General features: G+C 46.4%; 1 pseudogene; it reads right to left on the bottom strand.

Annotated features, from left to right (window-relative positions):
- Positions 1-5,505: 5,505 nt before the first annotated feature.
- Positions 5,506-6,542, bottom strand: LOC142208733 (ras-related protein Rap-1A pseudogene; annotated as a pseudogene).
- Positions 6,543-9,163: the final 2,621 nt, after the last annotated feature.

Here is a 9,163-nt window from a genome sequence, read left to right as displayed (position 1 = left end):
GCACCTAGGGCAGACTGACCATTTTGGCCACAGTTGAGTATCGCAGGAGCGCATGGATTTCGGCAAGCTTCAAATGAATAGTACAGTTACAAAAATATCTGCATTATGTGAATATGCACTAAGTTTTACAGGGCTTGGAGCTTTGAATCAGTGGCTTCCAATCACAAAGTCACAGTTGTTTTATTAAAGACACTTACCCCCCCGCCTAATAGAGAAGTGTGACATTGCTAGGGAAGGATGTAACTGCAGGGTCCTCCAGTAATGAGGATGAGGGTCTGACAGCCCCCCATGTGCACTAGTGTGACCAGTGCCTTCATATGGGGCTCCTGGAGATTGCATAGTAGTGAATAGAGCACCAATCACACAAGTCCCTTATTCTGCTCAAGACTTGGGAATCTGCGACACTTATTCCCTGTATCTTTAATGAGACAATCCATTTAAATGCTAAAATTCCCTGTGACCCCAGCCACTGTTAGCAAAGCTGTCTGATACTCATACAGTGCACTGCAGCATTTGCCATGTATGTGCAACATTGATCAGATCTAAAGAGCGATGAAGAACCAAGGAGGGTAATTATGCGTCTGGTCTGGGGTCCGGGATCGAAATTATTTAAGGGTCTGTCTGCCATCTAAATTACATTTAGGCAGGGATTTGTGTTGCGATGGGGTGCAGAAGTCCAGTGGCGGATCCAGGGTTTGCGGGGCCCTGGGCAATTGACTTTGGCGGGGCCCTACGCGCAGCGCGCCGCAGCAAATTAGGCCCTGCCCACTTTTATGTTGACTCCGCCCATTCTCATTCATTTTTCATGTGATTCCACACAGTATAATCCTCCTACAGTCACCCATAAATTATATGTCCCCCCCTCCATCTCTCCCCATTTTCATATACACCCTTCATCTACCCCTAGTTTCATGTCCCCCCCCTCTATCTCTGTCCCCAGTTTCATGCCATTCTCCCCCTTTATCTGCCCACAGTTTCATGTCCCCCCCCCCGTCTCTGCCCCAGTGTCATGCCGTTCTCCCCCCTTCATCTGCCCCAGTGTCATGCTGTTCTCCCCCCCCTCTATCTGCCCCAGTGTCATGCTGTTCTCCCCCCCTCCATCTGCCCCAGTGTCATGCTGTTCTCCCCCCCTCTATCTGCCCCAGTGTCATGCTGTTCTCCGCCCCTCCATCTGCCCCAGTGTCATGCTGTTCTCCCCCCTTCATCTGCCCCAGTGTCATACTGTTCTCTCCCCCTCCATCTGCCCCAGCATCATGCTGTTCTCACACACACTCACCTTCCCTCGTTCCCCCGCAACTCTCTCCCTCATACACATATTGTAGGCACGATGTGACATCATCACATCGCGACTACAAATGCCGGAGCTCAGCGTTAAAACAGGAGCTGAGCTGTGACAGCTCCTGCTTTAAACGCCTATGTATTCAGCTCATCGTTCGTAGGACGCCGATGAGTTGAAATCGGGACATGCTGACCCAGGGCCGGCTCCAGGTTTTTATGGGCCTTTGGGCGACAGAGCCTCAGTGGGCCCCCTTGTAAAGGAGGCGGGGGAGTCGAGACACTGTGCGTCGCAGATGAAGCGAGTGACGTCATGCAGGAGTGTGGCGTCACCAACGTCATACCTCCTAATTTTTAATGAGTAGAAAGAGGGGTAAATTTGGCTCCACCCACTTTTATGTTGATTCCACCCATTCTCATTCATTTATCATGTGCTCCCACACAGTATAATCCTCCTACAGTCACCCGTAAATTATATGCCCCCCCTCCATCTCTCCCCCAGTTTCATATACACCCTCCTCTGCCCCCAGTTTCATGTCCCCCCCTCCATCTCTGTCCCCAGTTTCATCACGTTCTCCCCCTTCATCTGCCCACAGTTTAATGTCCCCCGTCTCTGCCCCAGTGTCAGGCTGTTCCCCCCTCCCCTTCATTTGCCCCCCAGTTTCATTGGGCCACCTCCATCTTTGTCCCCAGTTTCATGCCGTTCTCTCCCCACCCCCTTCATCTTCCCCAGTGTCATGCCGTTCCCCCCTCCCCTTCATTTGCCCCCCAGTTTCATGGGCCCCCTTCATTATGTTCCACCTTAATATTTAATACAAAACAAACACTTACACTCACCTTCTATCGTTCCCCCGACGCTCCTCTCTCCCACTCCAGTCATATACGCGATTAAAGCAGGAGCTGTGACCTCAGCTCCTGCTTAGCTACGGGCCGGCTTGCGGGTGTAGGCGCGATGTGATGATGTCATCGCACCTACACACGCAAGCCGGGCCGGAGCTTTAAAGCAGGAGCTGAGGTCACAGCTCCTGCTTTAATCGCGTACAGTGGTGTAACTAGGAATGGCGGGGCCCCATGGCGAACTTTTGACATGGCCCCCCCCCCCCTTCCTGACCGACACCGAAGATCTCGACCGACTACCCCCCCCACACACACCCACACACCGCATTCCTGCACGGTCAATTATGTCCCATAGTGGCTCCTGCACACAGTATTATACCCCATTGTGGCCCCTGCACACAATATTACACCCCATTGTGGCCCCTGCACACGGGATTATGCCCGATAATGAACACCCACGAACAATTATTATACTCTGGGGTATTTTCAGACCCCAGAGTATAATAATCGGAGACCGAGGGGAGATACAGACATAAAAAAAAAAGTTACTTACCTGTCTCCGGCTCCGCTGCAGTCTTTGGTGGTGTTGGCCATCTTTAATAACACACTGATGTCACATGACATTTCATGCCCTCCCTCCATCTGCCCCCAGTTTCATGCACCCCTCATCTCTACCCACATTTTCATGTCCTCTCCTCCATCTCTGCGCCTAGGTTACTGTTGCTCCTCACCACACATACATACACACCACACATACATACACACAGACAGACACTCTCCATCCTGCATATCCCTCCTCCCTTCCCCCTCCCCTTCATTACCTCGCAGCAGATCTCTCCTTCTCTTTCCAGGACTGTACGGGCTATAGACACGCCCACCCAGTCATGTGACGGATGACATTACACAAGGTCCTTTCAGCTTTCCCCCGCTCTTAGCACAGTTAAAACAGTTTGTCTGTGATAACAGCGGGGGTAGCAGAGGTAGCTGTCCCGACTGCCGAGCTGACCGGGACCATTTTGTTAGGGCCGGGCCGCGGGGCCCCGGGCGGTTGCCCGGCTCGCCCGGCCCTGGATCCGCCCCTGGCAGAAGTGAATGGGCAAAGATTCCTAGGTGGCAAGCTTTACAGTCATCAGGTGAAGTTGTCATGATGGTCTGGGCCAAATAGACAAGAAAGGGAATTATTCCAGCTAGAGAAGACAATATGATAGTCAGTAAATGTAATGGTTGTGTGTCTACATGGTACTGCATGCTTGTATATGGTCGGCATTCATCCAGAACACACAAGAACGTATTTTTGATCATGTCATTTTTCGCAGCTTTTCTTCCCTGCAACGCGTGGATAAGATTAAACAATATCTCATTCACTTTGCTGGGACTGTAAAACTCAGCTTTTTTTTCTGCTGCATTTCCATAATGTGAGGCCTTATCCTTGTGGGGTTTGTATCTAGGCCCAATACTTTAAGGCTAAGGTTCCACGTAGCAAATAAGCGCTGCGTGGTAAAAACGCTGCAGCAAGGCATCCCGTTTTTTCCCGCAGTGCTTTTCACAGAACGTCCACAGAGGACTTAAGCCCTAGCCTTAAGGAGTCTGATACAAGGAAACTCGATATTAAACCAGCCACAAATTTGCACAAGAGGCTCAAGTGCAATGGGGGAATGCCATAACCTCCAGTGCCACATCTGTTGACAGGTTGTGTTTGGTATTGCATCTCAGCTCTATTGAAGTGAATGAAGCTGAGCAGCAATAGCGCATATAAAATTAGGACAAGTCTGGAATTATTTTGGAGAGAGGGACACCTTTAAGTGCCAGACCCCCTCCTCATCACCGCCTCTTTAATAATTGGGAGAAGTGCTGATAAAGTGTTTTTCCCAACCAGTAAGAAAGCCGTGCGGCTGCACAGCTCCCTCCCTCCCTGCCTTACACCGATCTGTCAAATCTGCCCTCTCCATAGTGCAGCTGACAGCTCCGTACGTGGACCATGGCTGCCACCTGTCCGAACCCCTTCCCCCATTCATAATGTCAAGAGAAACACTCATCTCCTGACCGCCATCCTTTTAGCCCTGATACTTCACAATAGCAGCAGCAGGGTCCAGTAAGATGAGTATCTTTCCTGACCCACTGTCAGGGTCACTTAGTATAATGCTCCCTTTTTATCCCCGCTGCACAGTATAATGCTCCGTGATACCCCTACCACAATATCATTCCTCATTAGTGCCCGACACACAGTATAATGTCCCCCCATAGCCCGCACATGTAATCCTGTCTTGTGTATGATCCCTTAATCTTTATTCTGGTACAGAATATAAAGTCACTAAGGGGTTAAATCTACCCTACAGACAGTAAGATGTATCTGCCCACATCTAGACAGTATCAGTTGCTAAGATCTGAATTACTGTGCATTCCCATTCATAAAAATTGTCAGGTATTCACACCCACACACCTGTACTGCACCGTACTGGACAACCTACTTGTGTACAACATGGTGGCATCACATGTAGAGCGTCCTGAACTGTCTGCTGTCATCCTGTAGGTAGGGGGATGTTCACACGGTGCATATTTTACTGAATATTTCACATGCTACAACATGTCAATTTATACTACAGAATATTTATCGCGCATCTGCAATCTGCAGCCTAAAAATTCATCATTTGATGCATTTATTTCCTGAAAATCTGTTACGATTCAGTCATGTGGGAACATACCCTGAAATCTACTTGAAACCCAAAAAGTCAGAACCTCAGTAAGAAGTGGAGTGTTCTCCCATTGGAAGATCTAGAGAGTGAAAGTCGGGGAAGAAGAGTTATAGGATATAGGATTCTCATTTTATATGGGAGAAAACCACTCCAATGATCACCTTGTAAGCTTCATGTTAGATAAAGAAGCTCTTGAAGGACATCTCCTGATACCGTGAACCCTCCTTAAGTCAACCATCCAAACTTGAATCAATAGTGGTCTACTTGGAGGATAGTCTTAAAAAAGATGGACCGTATGTATAATATATGATACCACTAGAAATCTGGTCTCGATTAGAGGATGGTCTTCTCAAGGATGAGGTCTTTTTGAGGGGCTTCAATGAATTAGGTTCCTGTGATTGAGTAGGGTTGAGGGACATGTTTTATAGAGGAACTAGAATCATTTGATTTGTGGTCCAAGGTGACAAATACATCTGAGTTTTATTGACATCTACGACTTGGATCAATACGTAATTTTTGGTTTGACATGCATTATAGCTCCATATGAAACATTCCATCTTAAAGCACCATCTGATCCACCATGAACCAAGCAAGTCATGTGAAGTCCTATCACAATCTATAGCATGTTAAATTATTGATTTATCTAGATACCCTGCACATTTTTTAGGAAACAAGATGAGTAATTTTCAATACCTTTATTATAAAGTACACGGTTCTTCAGCTAGAACATTGTGGTTACATCAATAAATAGCATTGCTCATATTCAAGAGTAACACCAACAACAATGAAACAATGCAGGCCCGAAGGCTACAAGGTATGGGTTATCTAGATGTCTAGTTTGATCTTTCTAAGTACAAGTCATGGAATAGGTTCGGACTGACAAACCATGTCTTCTTCTGGAAAGTGCAAGGTTTGTAGGCAATGCCTCCTCTCTCTCCACAAACACTTCTCCTATTCCTATAGCAATGAGTTCTTTCTATAATGGACAGGCTTTTCCAGATACGTCTGTTACCCACCCATTCCGCTTAGTTCTTTCCACAAAGTCTTAGAAGTATCAACAGATGATGCAGCTGTTGGTCTTATTCATTGGAGGTTTGCAGTTCTTCTCGTTGGGGATAGTCTCTCTCCTCTTTCTTAGTGCAGGACTTAGTCGACAGGGAAGGTTGACCTCCCTCAGCAGTTCTCTGAATACCTCCGTCACATTTAGGTTCTCCTTTGCTGAGGTCTCCACTAGACGACAGTTCCACTCTAGCTCCACTGTGGTCATGGCATCATCCCAAAAGACCTTCTGAGCATCAACATTGTCTTTTTTGTTGCCAACCACCACCATAGGTGGACATTTCTCCTCCTTTACATCCAGGATCTCTTCTCGTAACCGTCTCACAATCTCAAAAGAGTCTGGGTTGTCCACAGAATAAACTAGAGCAAAAGCATCTCCACTCCTCATGCTGAGCTTCCTCATAGCTGGAAATTCATAGCTGCCAGTGGTGTCCAGGATTTCGATTTTCACTTGGTCCCCATCTGTGTTTTCGTACTCTGTGCTGTGTAACTCTTCCACTGTCCTCTTGTGTTTGGCTTCAAAGGTGTCCTGCAGAAAGCGGTGGATGAGTGAGGATTTCCCCACACCTGCTGCTCCTAGGAACACCAGCCGGATTTGGTTCTTCTCCTTGACCGACAGCGACATATCTGCACTGCTCAGTGACTAGTCAGTAAGAGCAACCTGATGTCCTGGGCTTTAGATGAATGTGCACAGATTCCCCGCACCTCTCACTATTTATTCATATTTTTATGAGGTAGCCGTGCCTTTATCCAATCAGACACCGCTGCCCGAAGCTGGATTGTAGGGGAGGAGGACCTGTCACTGTGTTGTGCTTCCCTGTGTTTGTGTCTGAGATGCTGGTGTTAACCTTTTCACTACCACAAGGGATTTATCAAGCTGCTTGCTTTAATGTTACTGAAATACTAGGATTTTAGTGCATGAAGACGCTTGGCTTGATCTACTAAAACTTCCAAGAGCCACATTGTGTGTCCTGTTTTCGTCTTAGAAAATACATATGACAGTCTTGTTCATGTCACTTCGTGCTATGAATACAATGTCATTGTTAGCATTTCTGTGACATGAAAACCATCCCATCACTTTTTCTGCTTCTAGAGAAACCAGTATAGCTTTCAGAGGAACTTGGAGAAAAAAAAATATTGTTTATGGCTAACGCCCTACGTTACGAAACTCAGCTAAGGCCGAGCCCCCACATGGTGTAAATACTGCAATTTGCTAAAATTGGAAATGACGCCGAAAAAATTGCGGCGTTTTACAGTCAGAGCAACGATGGCGTGTGATCTGAATAGGTAAGGCCCACACACACAGTATTATATGCTCCAGAGTGACCCCACACAGTATAATATACTTCACAATGGCCCCAACACAGTATAATGTGCTCCTTAGTGGCTGCACACAGTATTATATGCTCCACAGTGGCCCATCATAGTATAATGTGCTCCTTAGTGGCTGCACACAGTATAATATGCTCCACAGTGACCCCAAAAAAATTTTTTGCGGATGCCGTGATTTTCAAGATTGCAGAAAGCCTCTACAAACTTTCTGTTTAAAGCGATGCGTTGCTGATGCGTTTTTTCCAGCAGCACTATTTTACTGCAGGGCGCCCCATAGGGCCTTGGCCTAAAAAACATAGCAGAAAAAAATGCAGAGAAAATGTATTGCTTCATGGTTTTGAATTGAACTGAGCAACACACGTCACCACCACTACTTTCAAACTTATCCTCACAACGATTGTGCAGAGAGGAGGAATGGGGGACTTACTGTAGAACCCATGAGCATAGAGGCGTGAAGGTTAGAATGGTGGGGTCACCATCAGTCAGACATATATCACCTATTCCGTAGTAGAATAACCACCTTTAACTATTACATTGTCTGTGACTAAAGCAGTGTCCGCTTTTACTTGTCAAGTGTTCGGGTTTTAGACTTAAAGGCATACATACACCCAAGATTGGGACCTACATTTATCTTAGTGTCAATGACAAGTTCTCTCAGGGTACATCGACCATGAGCAAGGAAACAACTGAGCAGACAGCCCCATTGTTTCCATAACACCCATAGAGGTGAACTAGGGTTACAGTGTATAGCAATGGGCCCCCGAGTTATGGAAAGAACGTAACTTGCTGTATTATAATGTGCGCTCCGCTATTTTCAGAGATATCATCAGTTAAAAAAAACAATGGGAATTGGGAGCAGCTGCAGTTACAGAAATACAACCTCAGTGTCATATTAAAGATGAGAATCTCCTCTTTCATGTGACACCACGTTTCTTAATACTGTTTAAAGTGACCCCTGTCCTTACTTTCCCTCCAGTACACAAGTCTGTGCACACCGTACACGGTGGGAAGCAGGGTACTGCCAGGCTCAGACTGGCCCAAATATGAATTCCCTCAATGGGCCCCTGAGCCAGGTGGGCCACAGTTCTCCATGGCATGGCACACTACACTCATCGTACAGCATCTCAACCAGGCTATGTGTCGGTATTATATACTGAGTAGATTGAGAAACTGCCCTGCCCAGGTTATTTTTATATACTGTAGATACATTGTGTAGCTGAGATGACATCTAGGTGCGGAGTTGGGCCAACCAGTATCCTTCCTTTCTGGGCTCCATATTCTCAATTACAGTGCAGGGGCCCCAGAGGTTTGCAGCTGTGTGGGCACAAATCCCTGACTCACAGAGCTAGGTGGGCCCTAGTGCAAGGCAAGAGCCCAGTAGCAAATAAACAGAGGCAAGAGTCAGGCAGCAGCTGCTACTGAGAAATACATTATTATTTTATTATTTATTATGCTTATTTTATAGCGCCATCATATTAAGCAGTGCTTTATAGACATTGACAGTTACTGTCCCATATAGGGCTCACAATCTATATTCCCTATCAGTATATGTTTGAAGTGTGGGAGGAAACCCACGCAAACACCAGGAGAACATACAAACTCATTGCAGATGTTGTCCTTGGCAGGATTTGAACCCAGAACTCCAGCACTGCAAGGCTAGGCAACGTAGTCTGACACTGAAAGGAGCTCTACCACCGAGAGAAACTAGGGAAAGAAAAGAATAACAGGATTTCATAGAAAGGAGCCAAAATGTTTTATCAAAGTAAATCACAAAATTTATCAATGACACAAATAATGCCAAAAAAAATTTCTAAATTTGTTCTAAAGCTTAGTTACACGTTAAAGCCTGGGGCCTATGCAAAATGTGCGTCTTCAACAAATACATGTGCTTCTTACCAATACAATGAGGAATGGAACAGATTTGCAGTTGCAGAAATCTCTCAGGCATAACGGATATGGGATGGATC

Source organism: Leptodactylus fuscus, chromosome 6 (genome assembly GCF_031893055.1).
Source record: "Leptodactylus fuscus isolate aLepFus1 chromosome 6, aLepFus1.hap2, whole genome shotgun sequence".
In the NCBI taxonomy this organism is placed as follows: Eukaryota; Metazoa; Chordata; class Amphibia; order Anura; family Leptodactylidae; genus Leptodactylus; species Leptodactylus fuscus.
This window is presented reverse-complemented; position numbering and strand designations above follow the sequence as displayed.